At 40.5% G+C, this 24,217-nt stretch overlaps 1 long non-coding RNA gene across 1 annotated transcript; it reads left to right on the plus strand.

Moving 5' to 3' along the window:
* Positions 1 to 17,222: 17,222 nt before the first annotated feature.
* Positions 17,223 to 18,285, plus strand: LOC118368996 (uncharacterized). Its single transcript, XR_004822489.2, has 3 exons — positions 17,223 to 17,489; positions 17,674 to 17,866; positions 18,058 to 18,285. It is a non-coding gene; the product is annotated as an uncharacterized LOC118368996 (long non-coding RNA).
* The last annotated feature ends 5,932 nt before the right edge of the window (positions 18,286 to 24,217 follow it).

Here is a 24,217-nt window from a genome sequence, read left to right on the forward strand (position 1 = left end):
TATTTTGTGTCTGTGTGAAATGCATTCTTAAACAGAATAAATAAATATTGTGGGAAAACATGGAATAACAGAATCTAAGAATTGCACTTTACTAACCAAGCTTTTAGATTTAAGTCAGAAGTTCGTATCAATTGATCTATAACAATGCCTAAAATAATTACTTGAAGGATAGGTTCGGTATTTTCGACATTGCAGTTATATCGTTTCTTACTCCCAAAGGAAACCATAATCCTCGGTTCGGATTTCTTAAAACAGCCAGTACTAACTTTCGTCACTGCTAACCAAAACCATTGGGAGTCATGGGGAAACCATGCAATGATATACAGTACCAGTCAAAAGTTTGGACACACCTACTCATTCAAGGGTTTTTCAAAATGTTTACTATTTTCTACATTGTAGAATAATAGTGAAGACATCAAAACTATGAAATAACACATACGGAATCATGTAGTAACCAAAAAAGTGTTAAATAATCCAAATATATTTTAGGTAGCCACTCTTTCCCTTGATGACAGCTTTGCACACTTTTGGCATTCTCTCAACCAGCTTCACCTGGAATGCTTTTCCAACAATCTTGAGGGAGTTCCCACATATATGCTGAGCACTTGTTGGCTGCTTTTCCTTCACTCTGCCATCTCAATTGGGTTGATGTCGGGTGATTGTGGAGGCCAGGTCCTTCCTGGTCAAATGGAGCTTACACAGCCTGGAGGTGTGTTGGGTCATTGTCCTGTTGAAAAACAAATGATAGTCCCACTAAACGCAAAACAGATGGGATGGCGTATCGCTGCAGAATGCTGTGGTAGCCATGTCCGTTAAGTGTGCCTTGAATTCTAAATAAATCACCGACAGTGTCACCAGCAAAGCACCCCTCCTTTATTGGTTAATACATGATTCCATATGTTTATTTAATCATTTTGATGTCTTCACTTTTATTCTACAATGTAAAAAAATAAAGCAAAAAGGATCTTCAAAAATGTGATTTTCCGTTTTACATACTTCCACACTATGAGGTTGGAATAATAGTGTGAAATTGTGAAAGTTATGATAATGCACTTTTAGTGTAAGAGCTGTTTAAAAAGTCTGCCTGAAATTGAATTCTGTTTCAGTGCGATGGTGTTTTGGTCTGCCTGGTGACAGCACCCGGCAATGAGTTAATAGACCAATAAGAACGTTTTTCTCTGCCCATAACAGCTAGTTTTCCCCTCCCCACTCAGACCACTCCCAGACAGTCCCAGCAAAAGTCTTGCTTGAGAAATTGCTCTTTGATAATTAAGAAGCCATTTTGGTTTCTTTTTTTTACCATTTTAATTTAAAACAATCACAGTATGGTACTTGTTACCCAGAAATTATTTAATATTGAGATAAAAAACGGCTGCATTGGACCTTTAACTGCTCTGGCTGTGAGGCGGGATACAGCCAAGTCAATGGAGCCATTGTTTCTCTGTTAACGTGTGGGAAGGTCAACAACTCCCCTACCAACTGTCCCCACCACCAGTTAACATGTCTCTGCTTTAAGAAGAGGAAGCAATTCTGGGTTTTCTGGTGTGAAAGTTTTGGAGGGAGGGACTGTGAACTGTCCAACGTGTTAATGGGGCTCTTGAGTGGTTGTCTGGATTCACAGAGACTTCCTGCTTTTTTAAAACATGAGATGTGAAAGGAATGAATAGCTGCATCGCTTTCGACTAGAAATCACAATTTTGCCCCTATTCAGCCAAATGTTTCTTCCCAATATCTATGTTGGTTCATCATGGATTGAGGTGCTTGCACATTTTTTTTTCATGAGAAAACACTCTTGGAATCCAATGGACGTTGCAAGTGCCAATTTTTCTTTGCTGGTTAGTTTCCTTATGGTGACCAAAACAATGAAAACAATTACAGTAAGGCAATTAAAAGCGGCAATATGTACATTTTTGGGCAACCTAACAAATTTAAATAAAGATGTGAGTTAGACTTGCTTTCAATGAAAACGACAGATTTCTAAGAAGCAGTAAAGCTGGTCTATGTGTGCTCTTTATTATGCTTCCCGTTCTTAAGTCTCGTTTTACTTTTACTTCTGGTTTTGCACACCAGCTTCAAACAGCTTTTTTTGGTTATGAAAAGTTTAGATGGTACAAGAATTCTCAACACTATACTTGCTTGTTTTGTCACAAACTAAAATTAGTCGAACTTTTCAAATTTTAGCAGCCAGGAAATTACGGAGCGATTTCTGCATATTGCATCTTTAGTTGTTACTCTGAGATTATTTAATATTGATATAAAACAAGGTTGCATTGGACATTTCAAATATATATTGTTAAGGGATATGGTATTACATTTAATTTGGAAAATAATCCTTGTTGAATATTCCAATGTGTGCTCATTCATTCATTGCGTGTGCAAATGGGTTGTATTTATTAGACACTGCACAGAAGAAAACTGACTGAAACAGGGAGGGGCTACCTTAAACTTGTCCAACAACAAACTCATGTTTTCTGTTTTAAAAGTTTTGCGACAGTGTGCACTAATGAATACAACTCTGAAAATGTGATATGTAGACCACCATTCACATTATATTCCTGACCCCTAGTTGCTGATTTTGCCCAAACATGCTCAATGGGTGACATGTCATGTCTCATCACGATATCTCTGTGCATTTAAATCGCTATCAATAAATTGCAATTGTGTTCATTGTGCATAGCTTATGCCTGCCCATACCATAACCCTGCCGCCACCTTGGGGCACTCTGTTCACAACGTTGACATCACCAAACCGCTCGCCAACATGATACCTACCATACACTGTCGTGGAAATTTCAGTACTGAGAGAGACTGTCATTTCTTCAAGCAATCATCTTTATTTAATATTGATTAATTATTGCAATAATTAGAATGGTCCGAGAGCCTACCCTTTACAGACCATGCTGTTCCTTATATAGCTGATACGAAGAATGCTCAGACATGGCTGGTTCAACCCCTCCCATATAGATTGGGGGGCACCATAAGCCACTTTGGGTTCATCCTATGGTCATCTGCCTCTGGTGTTGTCTCCCAGATGGCAGGATAATTAGGAATACTGAGGCCTTTGTTCTGTTCCTCCAGGCTCTCTCAATCTCGGTGACACCCACCACATCTTATCTATGGAATGCCAGCTGTCGGTTTTTAGGCTCCTCTCAGTTCACACAGACATTTAATAGAACATAAATGTCTCACTGTTTAGTTAAGTGTATTATCGTCAAATATCCAACAAAATCAGGTAAATGTAATTTTTCTATTACAACACGCAGTTAGCCATCTGCCTAGTACAGTAGAAACTGGGATTAATCCGTGAAGAGCACACTTCTCCAGCATGCCAGTGGCAATTGAAGGTGAGCATTTGCCCACTGAAATCGAACTGCAGTCAGGTCAAGACCCTGGTGAGGTCGGCGAGCATGCAGATGAGCTTCCCTGAGGTGATTTCTGACAGTTTGAGGAGAAATTCATTGGTTGTGCAAACCCACATTTTCATCAGCTCTCCGGGTGGCTGGTTTTAGACAGTCTAGTTCCGACAGTGCAGCAATATCTAACAAGTAATCGAACAACTCCACAACAACTACCAAATAAACAAATCAAAGTCGCTCTGGATAAGAGCGTCTGCTAAATGACTTAAATGTAAATGTAAATGAATGGAATAAGACTATATAAATATATGGATGAGCAATAACAGAGCAGCATAGGCAAGATGCAATAATGTTATACAGTATATACATATGAGATGAGTTATGCAAGATATGTAAACATTCAAATTAATATTGTAATTGCCAACTATTTACAGTGCCTTGCGAAAGTATTCGGCCCCCTTGAACTTTGCGACCTTTTGCCACATTTCAGGCTTCAAACATAAAAATATAAAACTGTATTTTTTTGTGAAGAATCAACAACAAGTGGGACACAATCATGAAGTGGAACGGCATTTATTGGATATTTCAAATGTTTTTAACAAATCAAAAACTGATGTGCAAAACTGATAGAGACATACCCCAAGCGACTTACAGCTGTAATCGCAGCAAAAGGTGGCGCTACAAAGTATTAACTTAAGGGGGCTGAATAATTTTGCACGCCCAATTTTTCAGTTTTTGATTTGTTAAAAAAGTTTGAAATATCAAATAAATGTCGTTCCACTTCATGATTGTGACCCACTTGTTGTTGATTCTTCAGAAAAAAATACAGTTTTATATCTTTATGTTTGAAGCCTGAAATGTGGCAAAAGGTCGCAAAGTTCAAGGGGGCCGAATACTTTCGCAAGGCACTGTATATATTAATGGTTGGCAATTATATGCTTAACAATAGTAAGACATATCTATCCTACCAATGCTGTGCTTCTGAGGAAGGTTGGTTCCTCTCTTCCACATTCACCCCCCATAATTGGTCTAGGTGTGTAGCCAAGTACATGAGATGGAGATAAATTGAGGAACAGAATATACCTGTATTGTTCCCAATCATCTTTTCTTCTGAGTAACTTGGTCACACGGCATAAGACATAGAGCCTCTGAGTGACCACAGGTCTTCAGTCCGTCCTGTTCTTTTACTATCTACCAAGTGTAATGTCTGCTTCCAACTCACACCCTCAAACACGTAGATCCCCTGAACGCAGCTCACTCTCCAGATCCCAATCACCTGAATTCTAATCACCTGTATGTCATTATCACACACTATTTAGTTCAGTTATTTGCATCCCATCATTGTGCGGTATTTTTTGTTTTGTGACGCACGTCTTTCTGAGCTCTGTTTTTCTCCTCCCGTGTAGGATAGTTTTTGCCTGCCTCACTAACTACGCCTTTTGCCTATTCCCTGCCTGTACTTTAGCCTATCGGATTTCCTGTTATCTACTTATTGCCGGATCTCCTGGACAACGTTACTAGCCTTTTCCCTGCCTGTACTGTGCCCTTTTGGACCCCCTGTGTATGACCTTCTGCCTGACCCAGGAACCTGCCTCCTGTGGTCCTTTGCAGTAAACATCTGCTGCTCCCTGCGCTTGAAACCAGCTCTCTGTCTCCCCTTGTGTTCATTTCACCAAGGGCAGAGCTTTATGGAGATTTTTATTTCTTTTATTATTTCACCTTTATTTAACCAGGTAGGCCAGTTGAGAACAAGTTCTCATTTACAACTCGACCTGCAGATGATGATGTGCAAGTAGAAATACTGGTGTGCAAAAAAGTAAATAAATAAATAAAAACAATATGGGGATGAGGTAGGTAGTTGGATGGGCTATTTACAGATGGGCTATGTACAGCTGCAACGATCGGTAAGCTGCTCAGATAGCGTTGTACGAGATCTTCAGTTTCTTGGCAACTTCTCACATGGAATAGCCATCATTTCTCAGAACAAGAATATACTAAGTTTCAGAAGAAAGTTATTTGTTTCATGGCCATTTTGAGCCTGTAATTGAACCCACAAATGCTGATGCTCCAGATACTCAACTAGTCTAAAGAAGGTCAGTTTTATTGCTTCTTTAATCAGCACAAGTGTTTTCAGCTGTACTAACATAATTGCAAAAGGGTTTTCTAATGATCAATTAGTCTTTTAAAATGATAAACTTGGATTAGCTAACACAACGTGCCATTGGAACACAGGAGTGATGGTTGCTGATAATGGGCCTCTGTACGCCTATGTAGATATTCCATGAAAAATCTGCCGTTTCCAGCTACAATAGTCATTTACAACATTAACAATGTCTACACTGTATTTCTGATCAATTTGATGTTATTTTAATGGTCATGGTTTTCTTTGAAAAACAAGGAGATTTCTAAGTGACCCCAAACTTTTTAACGGTAGTATATATACACACTGAGTGTACAAAACATTAAAACCACCTGCTTTTTCCATGGCATAAGCTGACCAGGTGAAAGCTATGATCCCTATTGATGTCACTTGTTAAATCCACTTCAATCAATGTAGATGAAGGGGAGTAGACAGGTTAAATAAAGAAGAAGTTTTAAGCCTTGAGACATGGATTGTGTATGTGTGACATTCAGAGGGATCATTCAGAAGTGCTTTTGAATGAGGTTTGGTAGTAGGTGCCAGGTGCACCGGTTTGTGTCAAGAACTGCAATGCTGCTGGGTTTTTCATGCTCAACAGTTTCCTGTGTGTATCAAGAATGGTCCACCACCGAAAGGACATCCAGCCAACTTGACACAACTGTGGGAAGCATTGGGAGTCAACATGGGCCAGCATCCCTCTGGAATGCTTTTGAAACATTGTAGAGCCCATGACCCAATAAATTGAGGCTGTTCTGAGGGCAAAAGGGACTCAAACTTAGGAAGGTGTTCTTAATAGTTTGTACACTCAGTGCACATATCACTGTGAATATATTACATTCCTCATGTATGGTTATATATATTTTGATATACTAAGTGTTGATATTGTGAACCTATATGGTATATTTGTACCTCCTGTTTCAGGAAATTATGTCACTGAGCACTGCCCCTACAGTAGGACATGGACATGGTTAATTTACTTTTTACTTTTAGTACCTGACTTCCTTTGATCATATGTTTCAAATGGACATAACATCCTGATTTGGCACTTTCAATACTTATATGTACCATTTGGATGTTATATATGCCATTTGGGCATGGTTCTCTGACTTTTGGATTTGGAACCTGACTTCCTATAATCATACGTTGCAAACGGACATAACATCCTTATTTGGTACTTTCAATATTTACTACAAGTGCCATATGGACATTAAATTCTCCCCATCACAACAAACATATTTTATAGTACATTTTATCAATGTGTTTCATTTTCTCTAAACATAGGTCCATGACCAGATGAACCAAAACACACATTTGTAATTTTCACTTTTTTTTATTTCATGTTCACATGGACTATGTCAAACCATGAGAGTTTGTCATGGTCATAAATATATATCAAATTCTATTTTATGACTGTTTTTCAAAACACATTACATCAGGAGGCATATTTAAACATACTGTAGTTCTTGTTGAAGAGGTCTTGAAGCTCTCTCATCAAGTTATTTGTTTTCCTGGTGGAGCTTTTCCTTCTGCCTTTAGCTGTTGTCAAAAAATAAATAAACCACATAACAATACATTTTTCAATTACGTTAATTCAGGTACATATTAAATAAAATATAATTGTATGTATTTTCCTTACCTTTTAAATGGTCGACAAATTCACTCATTGCATCGCCATGCCCCTTCATGTAATTATCGCCTTCTGTAATGAAGACTACTTCACTACCCTGTCATTTGTTTTATGGACCATAACAATGACCTCCACTCCCTCCTTTTCCAGCTTTCACACCTATATTAATAACACAAAACCATTGGGTTGTATTAATCTAAGAATTAACACTGCAAGATGTTAATGTGCACAAATCCCTGCTAAAATGCCTATAAGAACAAGATGACTGTAAGCGTGTGTATTCCCTGACTATTCACTTTCATCATGCTTACTTCTATGGTTGGTGACTGAATATGCATTATTATGTCCCTTGCATTGATGTTACAGTGATAACCTGCTGCTTCAGCTGCCTGAAGCAGCAGTGGTGCTATGGTGCTAAGCCTACATCTGCTTCATTTCACTGTTACCTTCACCTGCTTCCCTGACTTTTCTAGCCTCCTTGTCAAATTTGACTCTCTAATTGAATGGCAATGAGGACCATCTCCCAGCTACATCTTTCAAGCCACCTGATTAAAGATAAACAAGCTGTAAAACTCATCTCTAAAACAGTCAGTCCTATAATACAGACTCACTTAGTACAAAACCAGTGTTGCACCTTTACGTCAGCAATGCATCTTATACTTGGACATAGAAATGACCTGCTCGAGGATTTCCTCGACTCCCCACGTCCTCTCCTCCCATCCTCTCTCCTTTGGTAAACATCAGAGGAAAGCGAGGAGAGGAGGTGAGGAAACAAGGAATCAAATTGTTTATAAGAAATTAGACTCCTTCTCCACTAGCCCTTCTGACTCCTGATTTGATACAAGAACACCTAACAGACATTGAGTTGAAATTTAGCTAAAACATCATTCCTGATTTATGTTGTGTAAGACCACTACAATGACTTGTAAACCAGGTGGACAAAACAACACTTCTGTTCTAACAAGGAAATCCCGGCCGGCCAAACCCAACCCTAACCCGGACGACCCTGGGCAAATAGAGCGCCGCCTCATGGGTCTCCCGGTCACGGCCAGCTGTGACACAGCCTGGGATTGAACCCGGGTTTGTAGTGATGCCTCGTGCACTGCGATACAATGCCTTCGACCTCTGCGCCATTGGGGAGGCCATTCTCAGATAAATAACCTAAATTAGGTATTAGACTATTGATAAGATATTTTGTTCATCCAATGGTCCACAGACCTTGAGACCAGGCCAGATTCTGGTCAATGGCCCTGTTATAAAACATATTCCAGTCCCGCTTTAAATTACATTCAGCTTATAAAGCCTTCATAATGCCTTCATAAGCACTACGTAAATGTGTTAAAGTATCTATAACCATATTTCATGCTTTATAAAGGGTTCATAAATGTGGCATAATTGTGTGACATAATCACCAATGTCAAATGTGACATAACACACCATGTCGAATATGATATAAACATGTACTTTATAAAGGATGACATGTTGGGTTGAAGGATTGGAATGCGCTCTAAAGTGAAGTCATGTTAGTCACATTACACCTAATCTCATTCCTAGACAACGTATCAAACTTGGCCTTCATTAGTTAGGGTTAGGTTTAAAATTCAATTTTAAGAAGATACATTGTGGAAATTGAAAGGTTTTTAGCCATAATTATGACTTTTTCACTCTGTTAACTAGTGACGATGACACATACTTTACTCGGTAAGGTCACTCCTATAGAGTTCTATGTTCACTCCCACTAAGGCTAAGCATGCCTCTCCTTAATGTCAATATGCCTTGTCCATTGCTGTTCTGGTTAGTGTTTATTGGCTTATTTCACTGTAGAGCCTCTAGTCCTGCTCACTATACCTTATCCAACCTATTAGTTCCACCACCCACACATGCAATGACATCTCCTGGTTTCAATGATGTTTCTAGAGACAATATCTCTCTCTTCATCACTCAATACCAAGGTTTACCTCCACTGTATTCACATCCTACCATACCATTGTCTGTACATTATACCTTGATGCTATTTTATCGCCCCCAGAAACCTCCTTTTACTCTCTGTTCCAGATGACCAATTCTTATTGCTTTTAGCCGCACCCTTATTCTACTCCTCCTATGTTCCTCTGGCGATGTAGAGGTGAATCCAGGCCCTGCAGTGCCTAGCTCCACTGCTATTCCACAGGCGCTCTCTTTTGACGACTTCTGTAACTGTAATAGCCTTGGTTTCATGCATGTTAACATTAGAAGCCTCCTCCCTAAGTTTGTTCTATTCACTGCTTTAGCACTCGGCCAACCCGGATGTTCTAGCTGTGTCTGAATCCTGGCTTAGGAAGACCACCAAAAATTCTGAAATTTTAATTCCAAACTACAACATTCTCAGACAAGATAGAACTGCCAAAGGGGGCGGTGTTACAATCTACTGCAAAGATAGCCTGCAGAGTTCTGTCCTACTATCCAGGTCTGTACCCAAACAATTTGAGCTTCTACTTTTAAAAATCCACCTCTCTAAAAACAAGTCTCTCACCGTTGCCGCCTGCTATAGACCACCCTCTGCCACCAGCTGTGCTCTGGACACCATATGTGAACTGATTGCCCCCCATTTATCTTCAGAGCTCGTGCTGCTAGGCGACCTAAACTGGAACATGCTTAACACCCCAGCCATCCTACAATCTAAACTTGATGCCCTCAATCTCACACAAATTATCAATGAACCTACCAGGTACCTCCCCAAAGCCTTAAACACGGGCACCCTCATAGATATCATCCTAACCAACTTCCCCTCTAAATACACCTCTGCTGTCTTCAACCAAGATATCAGCGATCACTGCCTCATTGCCTGCATCCGTAATAGGTCAGCGGTCAAACGACCTCCACTCATCACTGTAAAACACTCCCTGAAACACTTCAGCGAGCAGGCCTTTCTAATCGACCTGGCCGGGGTATCGTGGAAGGATATTGATCTCATCCTGTCAGTAGAGGATGCCTGGATATTTTTTTAAAATGCCTTCCTAACCATCTTAAATAAACATGCCCCATTCAAGAAATTTAGAACCAGGAACAGATATAACCCTTGGTTCTCCCCAGACCTGACTGCCCTTAACCAACACAAAAACATCCTATGGTGTTCTGCATTAGCATCGAACAGCCCCCGTGATATGCAGCTGTTCAGGGAAGCTAGAAACCATTATACACAGGCAGTTAGAAAAGCCAAGGCTAGCTTTTTCAAGCAGAAATTTGCTTCCTGCAACACTAACTCAAAAAAGTTCTGGGACACTGTAAAGTCCATGGAGAATAAGAACACCTCCTCCCAGCTGCCCACTGCACTGAAGATAGGAAACACTGTCACCACTGATAAATCCACCATGGATGTCATAAGGTGAATGCACCAATTTGTAAGTCGCTCTGGATAAGAGCGTCTGCTAAATGACTTAAATGTAAATGTAAATGTAATTGAGAATTTCAATAAGCATTTTTCTACGGCTGGCCATGCTTTCCACCTGGGTACTCCTACCCCGGTCAACAGCACTGCACCCCCAACAGCAACTCGCCCAAACCTTCCCCATTTCTCCTTCTCCCAAATCCGTTCAGCTGATGTTCTGAAAGAGCTGCAAAATCTGGACCCCTACAAATCAGACGGGCTAGACAATTTGGACCCTTTCTTTCTAAAATTATCTGCCGAAATTGTTGCCACCCCTATTACTAGCCTGTTCAACCTCTCTTTCGTGTCGTCTGAGATTCCCAAAGATTGGAAAGCAGCTGCGGTCATCCCCCTCTTCAAAGGGGGACACACTCTTGACCCAAACTGCTACAGACCTATATCTATCCTACCAAGCCTTTCTAAGATCTTCGAAAACCAAGTCAACAAACAGATTACCGACCATTTAGAATCGACCATACCTTCTCTGCTATGCAATCTGGTTTCAGAGCTGGCCATGGGTGCACCTCAGCCACGCTCAAGGTCCTAAACGATATCTTAACCGCCATCGATAAGAAACATTACTGTGCAGCCGTATTCATTGACCTGGCCAAGGCTTTCGACTCTGTCAATCACCACATCCTCATCGGCAGACTCGACAGCCTTGGTTTCTCAAATGATTGCCTCGCCTGGTTCACCAACTACTTCTCTGATAGAGTTCAGTGTGTCAAATCGGAGGGTCTGCTGTCCGGACCTCTGGCAGTCTCTATGGGGTTGCCACAGGGTTCAATTCTTGGACCGACTCTCTTCTCTGTATACATCAATGAGGTCGCTCTTGCTGCTGGTGAGTCTCTGATCCACCTCTACGCAGACGACACCATTCTGTATACTTCCGGCCCTTCTTTGGACACTGTGTTAACAACCCTCCAGGCAAGCTTCAATGCCATACAACTCTCCTTCCGTGGCCTCCAATTGCTCTTAAATACAAGTAAAACTAAATGCATGCTCTTCAACCGATCGCTACCTGCACCTAGCCGCCTGTCCAACATCACTACTCTGGACGGCTCTGACTTAGAATACGTGGACAGCTACAAATATTTGGTGTCTGGTTAGACTGTAAACTCTCCTTCCAGACCCATATCAAACATCTCCAATCCAAAGTTAAATCTAGAATTGGCTTCCTATTTCGCAACAAAGCATCCTTCACTCATGCTGCCAAACATACCCTTGTAAAACTGACCATCCTACCAATCCTCGACTTTGGCGATGTCATTTACAAAATAGCCTCCAATACCCTACTCAACAAATTCAATGCAGTCTATCACAGTGCAATCCGTTTTGTCACCAAAGCCCCATATACTACCCACCATTGCGACCTGTACGCTCTCGTTGGCTGGCCCTCGCTTCATACTCGTCGCCAAACCCACTGGCTCCATGTCATCTACAAGACCCTGCTTGGTAAATTCCCCCTTATCTCAGCTCGCTGGTCACCATAGCATCTCCCACCTGTAGCACACGCTCCAGCAGGTATATCTCTCTAGTCACCCCCAAAACCAATTCTTTCTTTGGCCGCCTCTCCTTCCAGTTCTCTGCTGCCAATGACTGGAACGAACTACAAAAATCTCAGAAACTGGAAACACTTATCTCCCTCACTAGCTTTAAGCACCAACTGTCAGAGCAGCTCACAGATTACTGCACCTGTACATAGCCCACTTATAATTTAGCCCAAACAACTACCTCTTTCCCAACTGTATTTTATTTATTTATTTATTTTGCTACTTTGCACCCCATTATTTTTGTTTCTACTTTGCACATTCTTCCATTGCAAAACTACCATTCCAGTGTTTTACTTGCTATATTGTATTTACTTTGCCACCATGGCCCTATTTGCCTTTACCTTCCTTTACCTTCCTTCTCACTTAATTTGCTCACATTACATTTACATTTACATTTAAGTCATTTAGCAGACGCTCTTATCCAGAGCGACTTACAAATTGTATATAGACTTGTTTATACTGTATTATTGACTGTATGTTTGTTTTACTCCATGTGTAACTCTGTGTCGTTGTATCTGTCAAACTGCTTTGCTTTATCTTGGCCAGGTCGCAATTGTAAATGAGAACTTCTTCTCAACTTGTCTACCTGGTTAAGTAAAGGTGAAATAAAAAATAAATAAAAGGCCAACTTTGAATGGTTGATATCCCAGGCTTATATGTGCTGTGTGTGCAATAGCCTGGGGACGACATTACAACAAGAAACACGTACCTTGCTGAAAGGCCAACCTAAAGAAATTGAAAGTGGCTTTCTTCTGGAACCAAGTTACATGTTCCTCAGTACACAAACATGCACGCAACAAAAACAAGCCATACCGTGTGGTGTTGGGCCCATCAGGTCTTTGACACATTCACCCACTCCCCCACTGAAAGATCAACCACCATTGTAACAGGTTGTAATCAAGCCCCGGTCTCAAGCATGGGAACAGAAGAGGAATACCTAGTGCAGTAATCTCAGGTTGGACTACTCTAAATCATCTAGTTTCTGACACACACACACGCACACACACACACGCAAGCTTTGTAGGTCCATCAAGCATTTAAATACCTCTCACACCCTACAGTAACCTGTGGATCATAAGAGACTATAAATCAGCAGAACGTTGATAACCTATTTATTTATTTTTATTACATTTTTTGCCCCTTTTTTTCTGCCCAATTTCGTGGTATCCAATTGTTAGTAGCTACTATCTTGTCTCATCGCTACAACTCCCGTACGGGCTTGGGAGAGACGAAGGTTGAAAGTCATGCATCCTCCAACCAAGTATCCAACCCGGAAGCCAGCCACACCAATGTGTCGGAGGAAACACCATGCACCTGGCAACCTTGGTTAGAGCGTACTGCACCAGGCCCGCCACATGAGACAAGGATCCCGGCCAAACCCTCCCTAACCGAACAACGTAGGCCAATTGTGCGTCACCCCAAGGACCTCCAGGTCTCAGCCGGTTACTACAGAACCTGGGTGCGAACCCAGAGTCTCTGGTGGTAGTGTCCTGTAATACTTAGGTTGAAGTGAGACACCTTCGGTCATTCATAACACATCCATAAAGACTCTATATAGCATGACGCTGTACTTAAATTATAGTCAGACCCCTTTGGTAATTTATAACACATACATAAATGTCTTTTATCATATGTGACCCACCACCTCGATTTGGTCTTGTGTAGCGAAATTCGTTTTTTTACAATTGGATAAAAGTAGAGACTCAGCTACAAAATTGTATAGCATACACTGCAGTTAAGGAACAATGGGAAAGTAATTCTGCTTTGAAAGTTGATGAACTTGTAACTCCACTTTTGAGAAAATGGCCCTTGAATCTTTTGGTACACCTACTGGAGGGCTCTTTGTCTACACCTATTCAAAATCGTTCACACCCTCTTAAGCCTTAGCCCCACCCATCTCTTTAAGAATTCACATGTTAGGCCATGTCCTGGACAGAGTGAGTAAGCTAGTGTAGTAAACAACCAACGATTTCAAGACAAAAAGTGGTGAAAGTAGTAGCCTACAATAAGGAACAACTTGAAAGTGTCCAGATAATAATATTTTATTCATATTTTATAATTATTAGATGATGCTTACCCAGACACTTGTCTAAATTGATGGGTCATGTGAAAGAAATGCTATAACCACCCTCCAGCCACATCTAGCTAAGTGGGTGGGTCACTATTGTCTAGACATGTACACATGTTCATGAAATTCAATAGATGGTTGTAATCACCCCCAGCCACACCTGGCTAACTTGATGGGTCATGTAATCATTCTCTTGTGAAATGGAGTCTTTTGTTTTGACATGTAGCTAGCTAATCAATTAACCCTAGCCCCAACCCATAGCTAGAGTACAAATGGATTGTTATAGCTAGCCACTGTGCATGAAATGCTGGAGTATGAATCTGAAGATAGCTAAAGCTAACCAACTAGCTTCAATGTTCGCTAACTAGCTAACCGAGTGGCATCGCAGTGCTAGAGGCGTCACTGCAGACCCGGGTTTGATCCCGGGCTGTATCACAACCGGCCGTGATCGGGAGCCCCATAGGGTGGTGCAGATTTTGGCCCAGCATCGTCCGGGTTAGGGGAGGGTTTTGGCCGGGGTAGGCCGTCATTGTAAATAAGACTTTGTTCTTAACGGACTTGCCTAGTTAAATAAAAGGTATAAATAAAAAAACATTTGGCTTTTCCTAGCAATGCAAATGGATTTCTGAGGTATGAATAATACTACTACACAGATCATACACGTAACATTAGCCAGCGAGCCAGCAAGCTAACTTTGGCTAGCTAGTGATCAGTACGCTTGAACTTGCAATGACAATTACATTGACTAAATTAGATATGTATAATATCTGAAAATGTAGCGAGACTCTTACCCGTATACATGGATGAAAGCTTCACGGCAGTGTCTTTTCTATTTGGTCTGTAGCTAGCTACAGATTGTTTGGCCAGGTTCACATTGACCGTGTGCAGAAAGAAGTCATTTTCCCCCCACTGATCTTTCTTGATAGCGCCTGCTAAATTCTGAGCAGCAATGTTGTTGAGAGCAGTAGCAACACTTTTGCATATCTCCTTGGCTAACGTTATATCTTTCAAAAAAGCCGTGGTAGCAAAGATTATCTACACATACTGAGCAGCTCATGTTATAGACAGAAGCCTGCAAAATGGTAGACCAATCGGAACTCATCTCTTGGCACGTCCAGCCCACCCATTATCTTAGCCAATCATGTCTAGCAGTTCGGTATTTATCAGAATCTCCATTAGCCGCTGTAAAAGCATCAGCTCCTCTTCCTGGTGTTCACATGAAACATGACATAATACATAGTACAGAACATTATTAGTCAAGGACCGAAATACATACATTTAAAACATCACTGTCTTTTTCTGTGGCTAAACCATCAAGGCTAGTAAATCTAACAATTTTATTTGTATTTACAGATGGCATACAAGTTTGTTATTAAGGCACATGCCTAAAAATGCATTTTGATAATATTTTTTTTAAATCAAAATGCCTCTCCTGTGAAGTATTGACGTGCAAAATACCCCTAGCTTCTTGAAACGGGTCACATATGACGCTGTACTTACTATAAAGTCAGACACCTTTGGTCATTCATAACACATTGAATGCTTAATAATGTAAACGAATGTATTAATACTTAAGGAATTATCACAAACAGCTACAACAAATAATCATTAAAGGCATGTTTCAACCATACATTTCCTTTTATTTGTACATTTTTTAAACAATACAAATACATGAAGTTTAAAAAAGACCAGCACTGCAATTACACAGTATTATGAATAGTGTAGCTTGTCCCTGAACTGGTGGAAGAATGGTTCTTGCCTCTCTGCCTGCTGGAGGTACCAACCTTAAAAGAAACAACAAAGTTAGCAGGTCTATTTGGAAATGCCGGTGTCACACCATCTGGATAAATGGGGAGATAGGAAACTCCATTGGATTTGTCTTATTGTATTCCTTATTGTATTTCTTATTGTATTCCTTATTGTAAATCTCATAAATCTCATGACGTGACTATGAGTCGTGGATGAATCCACGTGGCTTTTTATTTAGCTGAGCCTGGTAGCTAGCTACGTTTCGGCTAGCTAGCAATTGCTGTGAAGTCACCAAAATTATTTGAAATAATGACTGAGTACACAGTATGTAATCTAACTCAACACTTAACTACTACAAACTCATTTCAATTAGAATAAATAAAGGTTAACATACTTGTTTTCTGCTGTCTGGTGGCACCACAATTGGGCATTTGATTTCCAAACTCTTCACATGATCAGCGTCTTGTCAGCAACACTAAAAAAGTACTTCCGTGTCATGGAATTTCAGAAATTTTCTAAATTAAATTCTCCCACGTAATAGTATAAAAGTGTCAATAACCTACATTTATTACAGTTTTTCTTGATTGCTTAAACACAAAAACTGGTTCCTGTAGCACAAAAACTCATACCCTTACGCCATTCCCCAAAACACACACATTTCCCATAACCATAAACACTATTCACCTGTTTCCACACGTTTCAATATTCAAAACTCTTTCTGCAAAACCTTACACAAAAGTGGCCAAGTAAATCATTAATTGCACTATATATTCATTCAGCAAACACATGCTCTCAATATAATTAACTCAAGTCATCACAACCTAAACTCAGCGCACACCTTTCTCCAGGTGCAAACACTAGGCCTCAAAATTGTTAACTCACCAATCAGAATTGCAGGATCAATAAATAGGGCCTAGAGACATCTACATGTGCTTTGGAAGAATGGATCCTAACAATGCCGAAGTTGCAAGACAACAGAGAGGAAGAGGACAAGGACGAGGATGACAACAACAACAACAACAAAGACAAGTCATCTCAGATTAAATCCATGCCACCCTAGTTCATCATGTGCTCATACATGGGAGGACTATTAGAGAAGCTGGACAGCTCCCGCAAGCCAACCTAAGCCGTTACACGGTTGCATACATTGTCTGTACTTTCAGAAGGGAAAACAGGTCATTTGCCTTGTTGTTACTGTGATACATGTAATGTTGTAATGCATATGGACTGAATCTCCACTTTGTTCTCAGTGTAGTTTTTACCACAGTAATGGATGACCATAGGTCAGTAATTATCAAATTTAATTTTTGCAGAACTGAGAGGCGGCCATCCATTGGAGGTAGGCGGAGACTTCTCACAGCCGAGCAGGAGACTGCCCTGGTGAATATGGCGATTGCCAATAATGCAATCCGTTTGAGGGAAATTCAAACCCAAATAGTTGCAGACCAGGGAGTCTTCAAGGAATTGACAGCATCAATATTTCCACAATTGACCGGATCGTTCAGAAGAACCACATAAGGACAAGGCAGCTGTACCGTGTGCCTTTTGAGAGGAATTCAGAGATAAGGAGCAACGATTCCAATATGTGCAGGTAATTGCTATACTGTACATAATTTTTTAGAGTATGGCCCATCTCTCCAGCATATCAATACAGTACTATATAGTAATGTGTTGCAGTACAGAATCTTTCATACCAGTACAGTAGTACACTACAGTACTGTATTTGTAGTACAGTAAAATGTGTTTTAATTTGTATTTTTTATACTTCTGTACAGTATCTTTGAGCTGGATGCCATGGCTGACCCACAGTAGTACATTTTCATCGCCTAGGCAGGGTTCAACCCAACAAAAGGGGGCACAACATCATTGGTCACCGTGCCATCATACAAGTTCCTGGTCAGAGGGGAGGCAACGTCACCCTATGTGCAGCCATCAGCAATCGTGGCATCCTTTCACCGCCATGTCAAAGTGGGTCCATACAACACGGCACAACTCCTTCCATTTCTAGATAAGCTGCACAATAACATTCTTCAGCAGGAAGGCAACCAGAGCAAGTCCAATATGTTTTCATTTGGGATAACGTGAGTTTCCATCGGGCTGCTCTGGTTCGTGCCTGGTTCAATGACTAACCCAGGTTCTCCGTTCTTTTTTTTTGCCAGCATATTCCCCATTTCTGAATCCAATCGAGGAATTTTTCTCAACATGGCAGTGGAGAGTGTTTGACTGCAACCTCTACGCACAGCAAAACCTCCTGGAGGCAAAGGTGGATGCCTGTGGTGATGTGCCTGCAGTGTCTAGCCAGGGTTTTCTAAGGCATACAAGGGCATTTTCCCCACACTGCCTGGTAAGGTCAAACATAATGTGTGACATTGATGATGAGAACACTGATGCTGAGTAACCTGTACATTTGCTGTATTTGGAAATAAAGCTTTTGGAAATGGGTATTTTACTGTGCATGGACTCTTTCTCGCGTGTTTTGTCAGTGTGACATTTCAAATGTCAGGTTTTTGACCAAAACAGCATATATATATATATATATATCCTTGTCCAATAATGGAAGAGGTATTTATTACAGTACTGTTTTGAATTTCTCTTGCCAGGGTGTTCCTGAATGGGTTATCTGGATCGTTCGTCAGTGCTGTGATTTTTCCAAATGATTTCTCTGAAAACCTATTCTAAACACTTTGGTAGCAGTGTTTTGAATTAATGCCTCCAGTTTGTAACAGTCTGTTTTTGACAGCTTGTGTGTTGTCTGAGGGCAAAGTTTGAATTGGGACCCAGAAGTTAGATGTTTCTACCGTTGGGCGTGTTATTAAACTTGTGTGAAGATTTGAAAATGGTGAGTTGTTCCAGGAATTGTGTCTAAGCAATTGAAAACTGAATGTATGGAACAGATCAGGGTGGTAGTAAATTTGAAACTTTTTAATGGTTGAATATTTACCCATGTCCACTTTATCTGTTATGTCCTGTAATCATGACTAATTTAAAAGCCTTTGTTTAGGCCTCTAGAAGTGCAAGGAATATAAAACCAGTGATGTAAATAACTTAAGTAGTACTTTCAAGTATTTTTACTTTATTTTTTTTAGGTATATTTACTTTTTACATTTTTGACAACTTTATACTTTTACTTCACTACATTCCTAATAAATTATTTTGAATGTTTAGCAGGACAGGAAAATGGTCTAATTCACACACGTATCAAGAGAACATCCCTAGTCATCCCTATTTTAGCAATTACATTTACTTTTAATACTTGAGTAAAAGTGTGTTTTAAATATACTTAAGTAGGATTTCACTGGGTAGCTAACTTTTACTTGAGTCATATTCTTTTACTCAAGTATGAAAATTGGGTGCTTTCTCCAACACTGTATAAAAAACCTAGTATTTATTAATATGCAAATGAATACAGACAACCTGCTCGCTCTAGTCCCTTGTAAAATACTGTAAAAATAATTATTCTTACAGTTCAGTTTAATAGTCACTTTTACTGTACTGTATTGCTCTGGCATTGTTTTGTCTCACTGTGTTTCTTAACGGTTAGACAGGCAGCTGAACAATAGCCCAATAAAATCATGGGCTTGAAGGCATTTCTGCTCAAACACATTTTTACTCTAAAAATATTTTTTATGTTCAAACCGCTCTCCTGTGAAGTCATGACTTGCGACATACATCTAGTTTCCTGAATCGGGTCACATTCATCCAAACTCAACAATGAGTTCAAATCCTATTTCCCTGACATTGGGTGCATCTGCCGAATTTGACTGGGTGCATAAACCAAATTATTGTCAAATTTACACCTAATCTAGGAATCACGCCGGTCAGACATGCATTAGGGGGTACTTCAGGCAGGTCAAAGTGTTTTAGGGGTACAGTATCCCAAAAAGGTTGGGAACCAGTGCAGAATTAGTGCAGAATTAGATACATTCTCTTTTGGTGTCGTTTCCTTCTCTATAACTTCTAAACATTACTTTGGTGTTTCAAATCCAGAATTAGATCACTTATATTTTCATGTTTAACATTGTTTTATGTATTTATGTATTTAATCATTTGCCAGTTCAACCCATTTTGGCAGGCTCTGTTGAGCAGTGCTCAACCATCCGCAGTGACTAGAGGTGTTACAGTAAGCATGGCAGGGTACTGTATTTCCCTCTACCATTTAAAGTTGAAAATGTGGGAATGGGTCGTCTCAACATTGAATGCATTTTGCCTGAAGGTTTTGATATCCGTTCATCATGATCCTTTAGGCCTACACTTCATGGCACAACAAGCTTGTTAATACTAATATAGATTATACTTTTCTTTCTTCAAACATGCGTACAACATTGTGTAGAATAATAATTAAGTCTATAAATTATGAATTTATTTTAAAATTCTTTGGTAAAATGAAACTAACAAATTATTGAAATGACTTGCATTCATTTTTATTAAGTATATAGATACACTGAGTGCACAAAACATTAGGAACACCTTCCTAATATTGAGTTGCACCCCTTTTTGCCCTCAGAACAGCCTCAATTCATCATGCATGGATGATACAAGGTGTCAATACTGCCTTGCACACTCTTGCCTGCATCTAGCTGTATCTAGCTTCCTGCACCTGCATCCAATAGTTGCAAGCTAAAGTTTCTATTGGACAAATTGAGGTATGTTTATCCCTGTTTCATTACGTTTGCTTCTGTTTAAGAAACATTTTTCAACAGAATCGGCAGAATGAATACGCACCTGGTCACGCGCAACACAGTTCACTTTCATAGCAGCCACATACAAACAGCATGATCACGTGGCTCCTATAATTTCTTCTCGCATCTATGTGCTTAACTTGTGGACTTCAGTGCATAACACATCAGATATGTGACCAGGCGAAAAAAACTTTTCAAGCCAAACCTTCATATCATAACCGCTAACCGCTACACACAGCCTACATCGTTGTCATCGTATTAGCTAACATCATAGTCAACATAGCTACTAAAACTAACACGCTAGTGAACCCGCTCCAATCATGCAGAACAGTGTATAGTCAGCAAGAAATGTAGCTGTATTGCCCCGGTGGCAATACATTTATAAGAACAAAACATTACCTTCACTTGGAAGAGTTCCAGTGTTGGATAGTCATAGCCAGCAAGCTAACATGTCATCCCTCACTTTTTGAGTTGGGTGTTTGAGTAGGCTAAACCTGAGTTTTCCTGAGTTCCCAGTTGTCTTGAACTCACTGAAGTCACTGAAGTCTGAGATTTCCTAGTTCCAAGTTCCCAGTTGCTTTTAAAGCAGCAGAAACCATGCTGGAAAGCACCATCAGTCCAGAGAGTGCCAGACTTTGAGGACACAGTTTGATTACAAAGTTTGCCCACAATAAGTACTGCCACGCCACCTTCATATTCAAGTGGGCTCCCGAGTGGCACCCACTGCATCTCCAGCACGACATCTCAGTGCTAGAGGCGTCACTATAGACACCCTGTTTCGAATCCAAGCTGTATCACAATCGGCCGTGTTTGGGAGTCCCATAGGGTGGCGCACAATTGGCCCAGTGTCCTCTTGGTTTGTCCGGTGTAGGCCGTCATTGTAAATAAGAGTTTGTTCTTAAATGACTGGCCTAGTTAAATAAAGATAGAATAAAATAAAAATGTGAGCCCAGCACAACAACGGTGAGTCAAATAATGTCTTGTATGCTGCTGCACACATTTTTTTAATATGCCAGTGAGCTATGTATACGGCAGCTAAGAAAGTAATTCTAAGTGTATGTTGTGTAGTAAGCTGTTAGTAGCCTATGTGCTCCACCCTAATAATTTGGTCCCTCTCCCCCTCAGAATGTATCCTACTGTTCTGACTTGGTAGTGCACATGTAGACTATAGCCTGTTTTGAAGAAATGTCATCATCGAATATTGTAAGAACTTTCATTGTCTGCTTATATGCCCCCTTTATTTATTATTCAGTTCTGACTTGGTGTACAGGGAGAAAACTAAGAACGGCTCATGTTCTGAATTCTGTTGTTGTACATTTTAAAAGTGCTGAACAAATAATTATATTGACTACGTCCGTATTAGCTCACTCATTGTCTTAATCAAAATTACGGCTTGCCTCTTATCCGCTCATCGTTCCCTTATGCCATAATTTGTACATCTCAATTGTTATAGACCTATATAGGTCTATCTCATTAGAACTGTATCTTAGGCAATGTTGGAATGATTTAATTGTTTTGCTTACTTTGTGTATTATAATTAGCTCATGTGATTTTCTCCACGAGGAGGGGATACTATATAATGTTGTTGGTTCTGTAACCATATTTGTTTTCAACAAAAAAGTTCAGTAATAGAGCCATGTAATTCCAGTTGATATTGCGAGGGTTGTTTTGTTTGCGCTGTCTGTGCGTCAGTATATTGTCTATATTGTCTATTAATGTGGATCCTGGTGATTGTATTTTCCTTCCCTTTTAGACCACATAGGCCTAATAAAACACTTCAAATGGAAGGCTAAGCACTTCTCTCTCTCTCTCTCTCTCTCTCTCTCTCTCTCTCTCTTTGTTGACTTAAAGAAGAGTAAGTTAAGGCCTCAACATCTTGATGAATTTCTGTACTAACATCTATCCGAATTCCTGTCAGTTTTGATTTTGAACGTGCTGAACAAATATGCCTACCTTTATACACTTGCTTATTCTTAGAGCTATTTGTTAATAATATAAAAACAAACAATGCATTTTCTGAATATACATTTAATCATGTTTGTGTATGGTTCAAATGTCAAAACTCATGATGGCGTTAGTTTTTATTTAAGGGGAATGCAGTTCTTATCGACTTACACAAGTCCACAAGGAGTCAGTAGAAACCACATTTGTTTACACAAGTCAGCCATATTAGCTACAATATTTTTAAAATATATTTAAAAAGTAAGTAAATGAGGCTGAATGAACTGTTTTGCTGCCAGACGAGGCTCCGCTGATAGCCAGGTGTAGCAGTGTTCTAGGTCCCAAGAAACAAAGAGATCTTCTGTTGAATCTGGCAATTAATCTTTATGGTTGTACAGTCGTCTCAAATAAAACTGTAAAGGACCTCGGCGTTACTCTGGACCCTGATCTCTCTTTTGACGAACATATCAAGACCGTTTCAAGGACAGCTTTTGTCCATCAATGTAACATTGCAAAAATCTGAAACTTTCTGTCCAAAAATTATGCAGAAAAATTAATCCATGCTTTTGTTACTTCTAGGTTAGACTACTGCAATGCTCTACTTTCCGGCTACCCGGATAAAGCACTAAATAAACTTCAGTTAGTGCTAAATACGGCTGCTAGAATCCTGACTAGAACCAAAGAATTTGATCATATTACTCCAGTGCTAGCCTCCCTACACTGGCTTCCTGTCAAGGCAATGGCTGATTTCAAGGTTTTACTGCTAACCTACAAAGCATTACATGGGCTTGCTCCTACCTATCTCTCTGATTTGGTCCTGCCGTACATACCTACACGTACGCTACGGTCACAAGACGCAGGCCTCCTAATTGTCCCTAGAATTTCTAAGCGAACAGCTGGAGGCAGGGCTTTCTCCTATAGAGCTCCATTGTTATGGAATGGTCTGCCTACCCATGTGAGAGACGCAGACTCGGTCTCAACCTTTAAGTCTTTACTGAAGACTCATCTCTTCAGTGGGTCATATGATTGAGTGTAGTCTGGCCCAGGAGTGTGAAGGTGAACGGAAAGGCTCTGGAGCAACGAACCGCCCTTGCTGTCTCTGCCTGGCTGGTTCCTCTTTCCACTGGGATTTTCTGCCTCTAACCCTATTACAGGGGCTGAGTCACTGGCTTACTGGTGCTCTTTCATGCCGTCCCTAGGAGGGGTGCGTCATTTGAGTGGGTTGAGTCACTGATGTGATCTTGCTGTCTGGGCTGGCACCTCCACCCTCTCTCTTTCTCTCTTTCTTTCTCTCTCTCGGAGGACCTGAGCCCTAGGACCATGCCTCAGGACTACCTGGCATGATGACTCCTTGCTGTCCCCAGTCCACCTGGCCGTGCTGCTGCTCCAGTTTCAACTGTTCTGCCTGCGGCTATGGAATCCTGACCTGTTCACCGGACGTGCTACCTGTCTCAGACCTATTATTTGACCATGCTGGTCATTTATGAACATCTGAACATCTTGGCCATGTTCTGTTATAATCTCCACCCGGCACAGCCAGAAGAAGACTGGCCACTCCTCATAGCCTGGTTCCTCTCTAGGTTTCTTCCTAGGTTTTGGCCTTTCTTGGGAGTTTTTCCTAGCCAATGTGCTTCAACACCTGCATTGCTTGCTGTTCGGGGTTTTAGGCTGGGTTTCTGTACAGCACTTTGTGATATCA

This window comes from Oncorhynchus keta, chromosome 3 (genome assembly GCF_023373465.1).
Source record: "Oncorhynchus keta strain PuntledgeMale-10-30-2019 chromosome 3, Oket_V2, whole genome shotgun sequence".
In the NCBI taxonomy this organism is placed as follows: Eukaryota; Metazoa; Chordata; class Actinopteri; order Salmoniformes; family Salmonidae; genus Oncorhynchus; species Oncorhynchus keta.